Raw genomic sequence first — 13,397 nt, forward strand, 5'->3', positions numbered from 1 at the left:
CACTGGAACTTAAGGTTACTTAAGGTAACTTAACAGTTACCTTAGCACTGGAAGCTTGGATAGGAGCTTAGTCAAGGCTATAAAATAGTTTCAGTGCTCTTCATAGAAGCGAAATCCCCAAAAATATAGTAGGCCAAACTCATGACAGGGTCTGATGTTTTAGTAACTTTTTTGTGGGGCAATGGGGGTTAAGTGACTTGCCCAGGGTCACACACCTAGTAAGTGTCAAGTGTCTGAGGCCGGATTTGAACTCAGGTCCTCCTGAATCCAGGGCCGGTGCTTTATCCACTGTGCCACCTAGCTGCCCCATTTTTAGTAACTTTTTGAAAATTATTTTTTCTTACTTTTTCAAACATAATATAAATTCATTTCCTATATATGCTGTTTATCATGCTATAGTATTGTAAATTAAAAACAAAAAATAAAGGAGTTACTAAATACTGAAACTCCTTCATGACTTTTGGCCCACCCTGTAGAAGGATAAATTCTAGACTTTTCTCAATGCCTTAGAGACATGAGTCTAAGGGTATTTCCCATGGTTAAACATCTAATAGTGTGGCAGAAACAGTGTGGCATAGTAGACAGGGAGATAGCTTCAGAGGCAGGAAGACCTCAGATCAAGTCCTAATGTATACTGTATGTATGACTCTTAGCAAATCTCTTAAATTTTTATTGCCCCTGGCCCCTCTCTAAGACTATGAATTTCACAACAGTTAGTAATGGAAGTGTCTCATATGAGAGTTTTCTACACTGATGAATTCACAGATCAAGACAACAACAAACAAAAAAAAAAAACCTAAACCCTCTAATAACCTCTTTCAAAACAGAATTTCTATGATCACCACCTCTCTTTTTCTTCAGATTTCATCATAGTTCAAGTTAAAAGTTTAAAAGTAAATCATCAGAGTGGAAGAGGAGAGGGAGGGAATAAGCAAAGGTTTTTTCAGTAAACAAAAATTTTCTGAAAACTGTTTCTTTTTCATAGCCTGGAGCTCCTTCAAATGTAAGCTCCTGAAAGCCCCATGGTGTAAGGCACAAACATTTAGGTTGGCATTTATTCAAAATCACTGATGTTTCTCTTTTATAAAAAAAAAAACTCCACTAATTCAAAGCAAATATAAAATGAATAATAAAGAACCCCCAAATATTCATTGGGGCATACTCAACTGCAGATTCCCACAGCAGCAATTGAAAGGGCAAATGCATAGAGAACACACATGGTGAGGGGACATATCTTTATGGTTTCATCCCATCTGGAACTCCCTTTTGCCTCCAAAGTTACCACTTGCTTCATATCCTCATGGCTGCTAATGTCATCTGCCACTGTGGTAATATAATCTGCTCGGCTACTTCATCTACAAAGCAGTAAATTGTTATTTGTCTGTTTGTTTTCCCATTAAGCTGCGAGGTACAGATGTCATTTGTTGGGTTATTTTTTTCTGCTTTGCTAATATCTGCTAGTTTCCTGGCTTTTGAGTTGTCATCTATTGATTTTCCAATGAATTGCTGCCATCTTCTGAGTATCTGTTGAATTGCAGCTACTATGCATCTTCCCCCTTCTGTTCCCCTAGCCTACAGAGAAGGGAAGCCTACAGTACCTACTATTGTGCCAGGCACAATTTACAAATATTATTTAATTTGATCCTTACAACAATCCTGGGAAGTTAGGTGCTATTATTATCACCATTTTACAGTTGAGGAAACTGAGAGGTTAAGTGATTTGACCAGAGTTATGTATCTGAGGCTGTATTTGAACTCAGGTCTTTGTGACTCCAGGTCTAGTACTCTATCCACTGCCCCCATCTAACTGTCTTTAGCCTTAAGGCTATCACAACCCTTTTGTAAGTCAGACCCTCAACCATATCCAGCCAGCTTGCCACAATTCTTTGTCAAATCTATCTTTAAACTCCTTTGATTTTGTCTCAATAGCATTTCTCATAGACCAGTGTATGATTTATGTTGAACTGAAAAAACTTTTCAATTACCATCATGCTACTAGCCACTAGCACTGAGCCATACAATTACTTTAGAGTTCACTTATCCAGACTATCAGGATAAAGATGAACTAGAAATCTTTACCCTTCTTTCCTAGTAGTATAAAATTTTCTATTTTCCCTATACTCTACACCCTATTTCCCTGTAAGAAAGGCAATAAACCCTACAAATCAAACTAGGTAGTAAAGTATGCTTGTTAAAGGGTTTATTGAATATGCACTTCATAAATATTCATAAATTGGCAAACAACATGATCCAAAACAATTTTCTAAATACACAGAATTCAGATATCAATCTCAAACTACATATAGACATCAATTTATATCCACTTTGGAATTGCTTAGCAAAAAAGTTTATATAGCACATAAAGCCATTAATACATATTGTTGTTGTGTGTCCTTCATTCCCAAAGAAGACTGTGATATTGGGATGAAGTCATAACTTGCACTGAATTGGATTTAAGTGAGTGAGGACTGTGCCAGGGCACCAATCTCACTCTCTCCTTCAGTGCCATCTGGGTCCAGTGACAAGATATAGATTAGGATGACTGGAGATGGCCCCACATGTTTTAAGGCAATTGGGGTTAAGTGAGTTGCCCAGGGTCACACAGCTAGTAAATGATATTTGAACTCAGGTCCTCCCAACTTCAAGTCCAGTGCTCTATCCACTATACCAGCAAGCTGCCCCATAATACATATGACAAATATTTCATGGATCAAATGTATAGGTCATATATAATCAATCATTCGATCAACAAACACCCATTAAGTACCTATTATATGCTAGTCACTGTGTGGGTGCTAGAGATACAAAGGGAAAAAAAAATGAAGCCATACCTGCTCTCAAGGAATTTATATTCTACTGGGCAAATAGCAATAAATAAGGTATGCAAACAATCACGTTTGCTCATTTCAGTCTAGTACCTACAACCTAGCACTTTGATTCCCACCTATGGACCCTAGCATTATGAATGGTGAGCATTTGCTATATCTAATCCAGATTGAAACTCATTAGGCTGTTGCTCGAGTCATCTTTGTCCAATGTTACTAACTGCAAGGACCCTCCTCCCCACTTTCCATCTCTAACTCTGAAGAAACTCATAGTAAGAACAGTGCCATCCTTGGAAAGGATAAGTTAACCAATTGCCATTGTAGACATCATTTATCCTGTGACTTCCCAAACCAAGACACAGCTTCCTGGACAACACGTTTTTATATGTGTTACCTTCCCTTGTTATAATAAATATCTTTGAGTACTGGGACTATCTCTTTCATATTTGTATCACCAGCACTTAGCATAGTGCCTGTCACACAGGAAATGCTTATTAAATACTTTTTGCATTCATTCATTCATTCATTCATTGAAAATAAATACAAGATAATTTGAGGAAAAGAAATATTGGCAGCTAAGAGGATCACAAAGGGTCTAGGGTAGGAAAAAATAAATAATTTAAGTTGAGACTTGAATAATACTAAAGATTCAAAGAAGCAGAGGAGAAGGAAATGCATTCCAGGCATGGAGGACAGTATGTACATGAATGAACTAGTGAATGAAGAATGAATGAAATCATAGATTTATAGCCGGTTCTTTATCCACTGTGCCATCTAGCTGCCCCCACAATCTTCCAACTTGAGATAATTTAGAAGATTTCAGGAAAGGTTGGTCTCACTTGGGCAAAAGGGGAGTGCAGCACAGCTCAGACAGTGCAGTGCAGCATGGAGAGCATCTGGGCAAGTCAGCAGAAAGCTCTTGGCCACAGCGGAACAACTGAGGCCCCTTGATCCTGGCCCAGCAAGCTGGTGGTGCAGTGGGTCAGTTGTGAGATCCACTAGCACCAGCTGAGAGGTCAGACTGCCAGCTGGAGAGCCACCCACGGGACAGGCACGACTGGGCCTGGCCATCCCAGCACCCAGAGCAAGTGCAGGGAGCAAGCCCAGGGCAGTGAGGAATCCACAAGCCACAGAGGTCTCAAAGTAGAAAGCCAGTGACACAGCCCCTATCCCCCAGCACAAGAAGTTTGAAACAGTGACCCTTGTGCCTCAGGAGCAGACTTCAACTTTTAAAAAAATAAACTTCAATATGAGTAAGAAACAAAAAAGGGCTCTTAACATTGAGAGCTTCTGTGTCAACAGGGAAGAGCTAAATACAAATTCAGATGAGGACAATACTCTCAAATTGCCTACATGTGAAGCCTCAAGAGGGAAGATAAATTGGCCTCAAGACCAAAAAGCTTTCTTGAAAGAGCTCAGGGGTGGCTAGGTAGCACAGTGGATAAAGCACCAGCCCTGGATTCAGGAGTACCTGAGTTCAAATCCGGCCTCAGACACTTGACACTTACTAGCTTGTGTGACCCTGGGCAAGTCACTTAACCCCCATTGCCCCGCCAAAAAAAAAAAGAAAGAACTCAGAAAGGATTTTAAAAATCAATTGAGAGGGGCAGCTAGGTGGCGCAGTGGATAAAGCACTGGCCTTGGATTCAGGAGCACCTGAGTTCAAATTCAGACTCAGACACTTGACACTGGCTGTGTGACCCTGGGCAAGTCACTTAACCCTCACTGCCCTGCAAAAAAAAAAAGAAAAGAAAAGAAAAGAATAAAAAAAATCAATTGAGAGAGGTAGAAGAAAAATGGGGAGAGAAATGAAAGAAACACAAGAAAATTATGAAAAAAAAAGAATCAGCAGCTTAGAAAAGGAGGCACAAAGAATCAAAAGCTTGGGAAAGGAAGCACAAAGATTGTCTGAAGAAAACAATTAATTAAAAATTCATTTGGCCAAATGGAAAAGGAGGTGCAAAAGCTTACTGAAGAAAACAATGCCTTAAAATTTTGAATTGGACAGATGGAAACACTAGGAATCAGTCAAACAGAATCAAAAGAATGAAAAAAATAGAAGAAAATGTGAAATACCTCATTGGAAAGACAACTGACCTGGAAAATAGATCTAGGAGAGACAATTTGAGAATTATTGGACTACCTGAAAGCCATGATCAGAAAAAGAATCTAGACACCATGTTCCAGGAAATTATCAAGGAGAACTGCCCTGATATTATAGAATCAGAGGATAAAATCATCCTTGAAAGAATCCACCGATCACCTTCTGAAAGACCCCAAAGGGAAAACTCCAAAGAATATTGTAGCCAAATTCTAGAATTATCAGATGAAGGAGAAAATACTCCAAGCAGCCAGAAAGAAGCAATTTAAATATCATGGAGCCACAGTCAGGATTGCACAGTATTTAAATTAGTTTCAAAGACCAAGAGTCAAATAATCAGTGACAGAGAAAGAAGTGGATAGCCTCAGACAATTTCAGATGAGCTATGGTTTGAATGGTGATCAGAAGACAGAGGGAAAGGTTGGTAACAGAGAAAATAAGTTCCTACTGGCTCCAAAGAGCCCACATCAAGGTGATGGCAGTATCAGAGGATACAAAGGAGCAGCTTGGAAAGATGTTGGAAATGAGAAATTGACAGGCCTTGGCAACAGGTTGGAGATGGGCAGGTAGGTGGCATAGTGGATAGAGCACTGGCCCTGAAGTTGTGATGACCCAAGTTCAAATCTCACCTCACACACTTACTAGATGTAGGACCCTGGGCAACTCACTTAACCCCAATTGCCTTGAAACACCTGGGACCATCTCTAGTCGTCCTGATACATATCTCACCATTGGACCCAAATGGCAACAGAGGAGAGAGTGAGGTTGATCACCTTGCACAGCCCTCTCTCACTTAAATTCAATTCACTGAAAGTCATAGCATCACCTTGATGTCATGGTCCTCTTCGAATGAAGGACAAACAACAACAGCCTTCAGTGTTATTCATCAGTCCTTCAATGAGAGAGAGGAATCTAAAATGAAACATTGAAATGAAATAATGATTTTAAATTAAAATGAAGGAGATACCATGTGCACATACATGTATTTTAAAATATGTATGGAATGAATACATGGTCATTTGGGGAGACCGCGCACTAGCAGCTGGGAGGGACTAGGAAAGGCTTTATATTATAGGAGGTAGTTGAGCTGAGTCTTGAGCTCAAGATGGATTATTGAGCTCACGTGCAGTATTTTCTCTGGTTCTTAATGTCACATTTTAGGAGGATTGTTGACAAGTTGGTGCATGTCCAGAAAAGGGCAATCAAGATGGTGGTGAGGGGACCACAGAACATCACCACTTGGTTAGTTAAGAGAGCTAGAGATAATTAACCTGGAGAAGAGAAGATTTGTATGAAAAGATAGTATTCTTCAAAAATCTGAAAGATTGTCCTATGAAAAAGGGGTAAAACATATTCAGCTTGTCACCAGAAGGCAGAACTAGAACCAGCTGCAGAAAGGCAGATTTTAGTTAAACATATGGAAAAACTTCTTAATAATTAGTACTATTCAAAAGCGGCATGGTAGTGAGCTTTCCTGTGTGTTTCACAGTACAGGCTGAAGGACTACTTGTTGGGAAGGAAACAAACATTCATTAAGCACATACTGTATGCCAGGAGGGCAGCTAGGTGTCACAGTGGATAGAGTGTAGGGCTTGGAGTAAGAAAGACTCATCTTCCTGAGTTCAATTCTGGCCTCTTACTAGCTGTGTGACCCTGGCTAAGTTATTTAACCTGTTTGCCTCAGTTTCCTCATCTGTAAAATGAGCTGGAGTAGGAAATGGCAGACTACTCCGGTATCTCTGCCAAGAAAACCCCAAATGGAGTCACAAAGAGTCAGATATGACTGAAACCACTGAACACACACACACACACACACACACACCCAGGAATCGTGCTAAATGCTTTACAAATATTATTCCATTTGATTTTATTGGAAATGTTATAGAAGGTTTTAATTCTGAGATTCTAGGATTCTCTGACTAAAGGAAAGTATTTTCTAAACAGGCCTGAGCTTTTACATTCTAATAAGTGTTGTCCCCTTTAATCAAGGTGATGCAATTCTTCCATTTAGATCATAAGATCACAGATCTAGAACTAGAAGGGACTTCAGAGGCCGTTTAGTCTAATCCCCTTGTTTTACATATGGAGGAACTGAGGCCCAGAGATGTCAATAATTTCTCCAATGTCACATAGATATTAGAGCCTGCATTTGAACCTACATCCTCTGACTTAAAATTTAGTTGTCTTTCCACTGTACTATGCTTCCTCCAAGCATTTTTAGGATTCCCAATCAGGAACTGCCTTCAGCATTGGGCAGCTAGGTAGCACAGTAGATAGAACACTGACCCTGAAGTTGTGATGACCCAAGTTCAAATCTCATCTCACACACTTACTAGCTGTGGGACCCTGGGCAACTCACTTAACTCCAATGGCCTTAAATAACTGGGGCCATCTTTAGTGGTCCTGATACATATCTCACCATTGGATCCATATGGCTCCAGAGGAGAGAGTGAGGTTGATCACCTTGCACAGCCCTCTCTCACTTAAATCCAATTCACTGCAAGTCATAGCATCACCTTGATGTCATGGTCCTCTTCGAATGAAAGACAAACAACAACAGCCTTCAGTGTTATTCATCAGTCCTTCCAGAAAAGCAGCCTCTTATGGTCAAACTTTTACAAGTTAATAGTATAAGTGCTTGAAAATCAAGAGCTCTATTGACGAAGCTCCTCAAACAGGTGCTTTTGCTGATAAGACAATGATGTGGCTGTCTGGTAGGCTAAAGACGTAAGAATGTGCTTAAAGTATATTCATATATTTCTTGAATTAATGAATGGACGTCTTAAGTCTTGACCAATGATGGCCAAATAATGTATGTCTGTATGTGCAGTACCAAATATAATAATAATAGCTTTTATTGATATAATGCTTTGCATATATTATCTCATTTGATCCTCACAACAATCATGTAAGTCAGTAAACATTTCTAAGGTGCCTACTATGTGTCAGGCACTTTACTAAGTGTTAGAGATACAAAGAAAAGCAAAAAGCAGTCCCTGCTCTCAAGAAGCTCACAATCTAATGGAGGCTCTATTCCTCCATACAAATGATTCATCTTCTAGATCACTTCTTCCTAACATCTGAATTTGTGGCTTACCAGAGACCTACACTGGGAACAATTCCAAGCCAAAGTAATCCCAGCAATATCACTGCATCATAAGAAACAATGAATATAAAGAACTCAGAGAAGTATGGGAAGGAAGACATGAATTGATTCAAGGTGAAATAAGCAAAAGCAGGAAAACAATTTACTCAGTAACGTCTACTAAGAAAGGGGGGTGGGGTTGAAAGCCCTGGATGTTGTATAATAATAATGACCAAGCTTGGGCTTTACAAAGAAGTGAAAAAGGGAGCATCTCCCACTTCTTTGAAGGGATGCAGTACTGTGGGTAATGAAACACCTCGCATACTGTCAGACTTAGTTATGTGCTCAAATGCCTTTTTAGCTTTCTTTTTTTATTCTTTGCTATGAGAGATGGTCTCTAGGCAGAGGAGAAAAAAGGGGGGGGGTTACATTTGGAAATGATAATGATGTAAAACCAAAAGATATCCATAAAAACATTCTAGGTCATCTGTCTTTTTCAGAAACACAACATTTAGAGGCAGCTAGATGGCGCAGTGGTTAAAGCACTGGCCCTGGATTCAGGAGTACCTGAGTTCAAATCCGTCCTCAGACACTTGACACTTATTAGCTGTGTGACCCTGGGCAAGTCGCTTAACCCCCATTGCTTGAAAAAAAAAAAAAAAAGAAACACAACATTTAACCCAGACCCACAGTATCATCTTCTTCCATTCCCAAAATGAAAACTCCCTGCACAGCTACCCCACAATTTAGCAGAGGCAGCAGCCAGAAGAGAAAGATAGCCAGGAAAGGACAATCAGACCCAACAAAACAGAGAGACTCCAACACCCAGTCCTTGAGGCTTCAAGGACTGAGGGTTTCCCCCTCGCCATACCAATAAGTAAGAGAGGAACTGGGGTTTGTAAGCGCTGTGACTTCATCTGTTTCCTGTTTCAACAGGACTACTGAAAAAAGAAAGGTCGGTGGAGGAGGGAAATGTCAGCAAGGATTGGAACGGCGGATTGAAAACCCCAAACTTCACCCATTTCTCTTGCCCCATCTGAGACCAGAGCCAAACCTGATGATGCCCTAGAGAACGGGAATGTTCGAGGCCCCAACATCGTTGCTCCTGAGAAGACTTCTTTCTGCTGCTGGCCCGAAAGCATCCAAGACAAAAAGGTAACTGGGGAAGAAGCGTGTGTGTTTTTGCCCATATACATATTTTGGCCTCTGACTTTGGGGTGGGTCAGAGGAGGCCTTCAAGTTCAATCTTCCTGAGGCAGAAGAAAGAAACACAAATGAATACTGCGGGGTGATCTGACGAGCAGGAATAAAAATAGAGTTAAATTCCAAAAGCTCCAGTCAGTGGGGCAAAGAGTAGCTTCCATCTCTCCTCTATATGATATGGAAGAAAGGAGACAAATATATATTCACAAGATCGTATAGGATCACAGATTTAGAGTTCATCTAGCCCAACCCCCTCATTTTATAGATAAGGCAGCTAAGGCCCAGAGAGATTAAGTGACTTGCCCAGTGGGTACTAAGTCCTAAGTGGAAGAGACCTCTGATTACAAATTCCTACTCTTTCCTACTACTCCTTCCTGCATAACTCTTCGGTTTTGATGAGTGAATGAAATACAATTGTCCCTTAGAAAGGCTTAGGGATCAGGCTATTTGAAAACAGGTAAATGGAGGACAAGCTCTTTCAAAGCTCCCTTCTAGCCTGAATTGCATATATTAACTATGAAGCAGTGGCTCTTCTGCAAGCTCCTGTTGAAGGGACTGTGGAAACTCATATTTAGAGCTAAAAGTGAATCCCAGAGACAATCTAGTTCAAGCCCCTCATTTTTATAGGTAAGGGACTGAAACCAAAAGAGATCAGTTGAGTTATTCAGGAGCATATAGCTTGTAAATAGTTAAGGCAAGATTTGAACCCAGATCTTCCTTACTTTGGGCAGCTAGGTGTCGCAGTGGATAGAGTGCTGGGCTTGGAATCAGAAAGACTCATCTTCCTGAGTTCAAATTTGGCCTCGGACATTTATTAGCTGTGTGACCCTGGGTAAGTCACTTAACAGTTTGCTTCAGTTTCCTCACCTATAAAATGAGCTGGAGAAGGAAATGGCAAACTACTTCAGTTTCGTTGCAAAAAATCAGAACAAAGCAAAACAAAAAACAGGGCCACAAAGAGTCAAACATGACTGAAACAACTCAACAACAACAATGATGATGATGGTGAGGACAACTTCCTTACTCCAGATCAGGCATTTTATCCTTTATTCCATGTTGCCTTTCAGAGGTTTTCCCCTCCTATCTCTAACTCCTAAGACTAGAGACAGACAAGGCCCTTAGTCATGCAGGAAGTCCTGATGATTCAGCAAACTGACCTGTTAACATAAAGTCCCTCAGAAATTGCTCTCCCAGAGGGAGAGCATAGTCCAGTGGAGTGCTAACCCAGGTGAGAAAAGATATAAACTTCCCCATCCTTTCAGAGTGCCAGACCCTTAACACACTTCTTCCTAGGAAGGAGGATTGGAAGAGGGGAAGCAACAATACCACAGCTTCCCTTCCTGGCCTCAATGCAGCCCACACTACTAACTGAGCACCAGGTATTCTACCCAGATGCCACAAACCAGACACTTAACCAAGAGCAAGGATCTCCTCCTTCTGGCCCTACTATGAACCAGTCAGAATACAGAGTACCACAGGCTCTCTATTTCTTTTCTCTTCCCTTGCCTAGACCAGCAGGCTTCCTAGTTCTGGGAAATCCCCATTGATTAGGAAGATTCTTGGGTCATCATTCTGCTGCCTGAAGAGACAGAGACAGAGATATCTCTCTAGGGCCACGGACAGCTCCGTTCACTACTGTCCAGAAGATACTGCCTCAGAGGCTGAATATGTCAATCAATTGATCGATCCACAAGGTCTTCTAGTGTGCCAAGAGTTAGGAATACAAACAAAAGTGACACAAGTCTCTATCCTCAAGGAGTCAGAGTTTCCATTCTGTCAGGGGAAACAATATGTACATATTCCTGGCATGGAGCCAGCCTATACAAATGTTAGCAGTTGAGATTATCACATCTGTAAGTACACATAAACAATGATATAGGGACAGGACAAAGCTAGGAAAAGTTCTGAGACCACAGGAATCTAGGAAATTTCCCTTTTTTGAGGAGACCTTTACATCATGACCCCCTCTTTGGTCACTCATTATACCTCCCCATTGGGAAGTGGGGAGCTGAGCAATTAATTGGATCAGTGTAGCCAGCTGAGCTTCTCTAGCTGTCATCTGCCATCTCCCTCTGTTCTGCCACAATCTCTATAATCCTCCATAGTGGGAGGAAGGGGAGTCATCTCAATTATTCAGATCATTTACCTCAGCTACAGACCCTAGGAGTCAATTGGCATCAGTAAGAATCAGCAAAAGTCAGAGGCAGGATAGGGTGATGGCCTAGAACACCACCTCTGACAAAGTGGGCTTCAGGAAGCTTGTCCCCCACCTCCCAATCACCCTCTTCCTGTCCCAGTCATGTCTGAGCCTACCTGATTTTGTCCAGCCTGGACAGCAACTATGCCCCAGCTACTCCCCAATCTTCACCCGGCCCAAAGATTACAGGCCACCTCAAACTTCGGGCAAGTATCCACTCCCCACCCAGTCTAGTGAATATCACCTCCTAAGGTAGCCAGTGAGAGGAAAGGACAGGATGCACAATTTCCCCTAAACTAAAGCAGGCTTAAATTCACTGTGGTCCATCCATCTCTATTTCAGCAGCTGCTAGAGAGGGAAATGAAAGGCCTGTATAATAACCACAAGGCAGGATGTAGAGGGAAGGTAGGTGGGGCAAGAGTTGGGGGTGGGGGAAGGGGAATAGGAGGGGAGAAGAGGAAAAAACAAGAGCCTTAGGCCTGGGTGCTAGACATTATATCAGAAGTGAGACCATACAAAGGTATAGCAGTATGACCTCTCTGCCCCTGGCAAGGGTACTTGGGGGAGTTAGCACTAAATCTATAATCTCATGGTCTGATGAAGTTTGGTGATGCTAAGCGTATATGATCCAGGGAGGGTTGGCAGGCAGTTCTAAGAGATGTTTAGGAAAGAGAGAGGCCCAGCCTTAGTAGGCTATGATTGCCTTTAAAAAGGAGTCCCTTTTCTATGGCTATTGAACCAGTAATTGAAATCTGAGGCTTGAATGCTACCCTTCTATGCATATAACAGTCATCCTAAAAAATGCTTAATGATTACTTGGGGCAGTTAGTTTGTACAGTGGATAGAACACTGACCCTGGAGTCAGGAGGACCTGAGTTCAAATCTCACCTCAGATACTTACTAGATGTGAGACCCTGAGCAAGTCACTTTACCCCAATTACCTTTTTTTTTGGGTGAGGCAATTGGGGTTAAGTGACTTGCCCAGGGTCACACAGCCAGTAAGTATTAAGTGTCTGAGGTCACATTTGAACTCAGGCCTCCTGACTCCAGGGCCAGTGCTCTATCCACTGTGCCACCTAGCTACCCCACCAATTACCTTTTAAAAAAAATCCTGGGCCATCTCCAGGCATCCTGATGTTTATCTTGCCACTGGACCCAAATAACTCTGGAGGAAAGAGTGAGGTTGGCGACTTTGCATAGCCCTCCCTCACTTAAAATCCAATTCACTGCAAGTCATGAGATCACCCTGATGGGTCCTCTTAAAAAATGAAGGACAAACAACAACAATAACAATGATTACTTGAAATGGAGCTAAAAGTCAGGTCCTGCCTCATGAGCTGAGACTGGGGTTTGAGATGGAAGAGGAACACTGATTTAAGGGCTCGACCCTGGAGGGACAGCAATGGGATTCATGCTGTGGGACTTTGGCTGGGAGCAGTCTTACCCGCCTTAGGAACAGGCATTGACAGCCTCTAGTAATGGTCTGTTCTATAAGGAGGGCAGGGAGGGAAGATGTTGACTCCCTTCTCAGGGTAGAACACTAGAGAGTCCAGAGAACAAAAAAGGTAAATTTCAAGTAAATCTTATGAAGGCCCTGGAAAAATGAAGATTGACCTCCACTGTTAAGTGCAGCTAGCCAAAATGGATAAAACACTGGGTCTGGAGTCAGGAAGACCTGAGTTCAAATGTGACCTTGGACACTTACTAGCTGTGTGACCCTGGGAGAGTCACTTCACCTGTTTGCCTCAGTTTCTTCAACTGTAAAATGTAAAATAGCACCAAATTCCCTGAGTTGTTGTGAGGATCAAATGTAAAGTGCTTAGCACAGTGACTGGCACATAGTAGGCATTTAATAAAGGCTTGTTCTCTCCCCTTCTCCTTCATGGCAGATGTGGGAACTCTGAATGTGGAACACTGCATGCAGTAGGACACTTTTTCAGCAGTTTAGTTCATTTTGCAGAACTTTTGTGTTTGTTACAAGAAATG

The 13,397-nt window shown here is 41.7% G+C and overlaps 1 protein-coding gene across 1 annotated transcript in view; it reads left to right on the forward strand.

The window, feature by feature from the left end:
• Positions 1-8,984: 8,984 nt before the first annotated feature.
• Positions 8,985-13,397, forward strand: part of TRAF3IP3 (TRAF3 interacting protein 3) — a 36,971-nt gene continuing 32,558 nt past the window's right edge. The window contains exon 1 of the mRNA XM_044004409.1: positions 8,985-9,166. The gene's annotated coding sequence lies outside the window, so the exon portion shown is untranslated. The remainder of the gene's footprint in view (positions 9,167-13,397) is intronic.

This window comes from Dromiciops gliroides, chromosome 4 (assembly GCF_019393635.1).
Source record: "Dromiciops gliroides isolate mDroGli1 chromosome 4, mDroGli1.pri, whole genome shotgun sequence".
NCBI classification, from domain to species: Eukaryota; Metazoa; Chordata; class Mammalia; order Microbiotheria; family Microbiotheriidae; genus Dromiciops; species Dromiciops gliroides.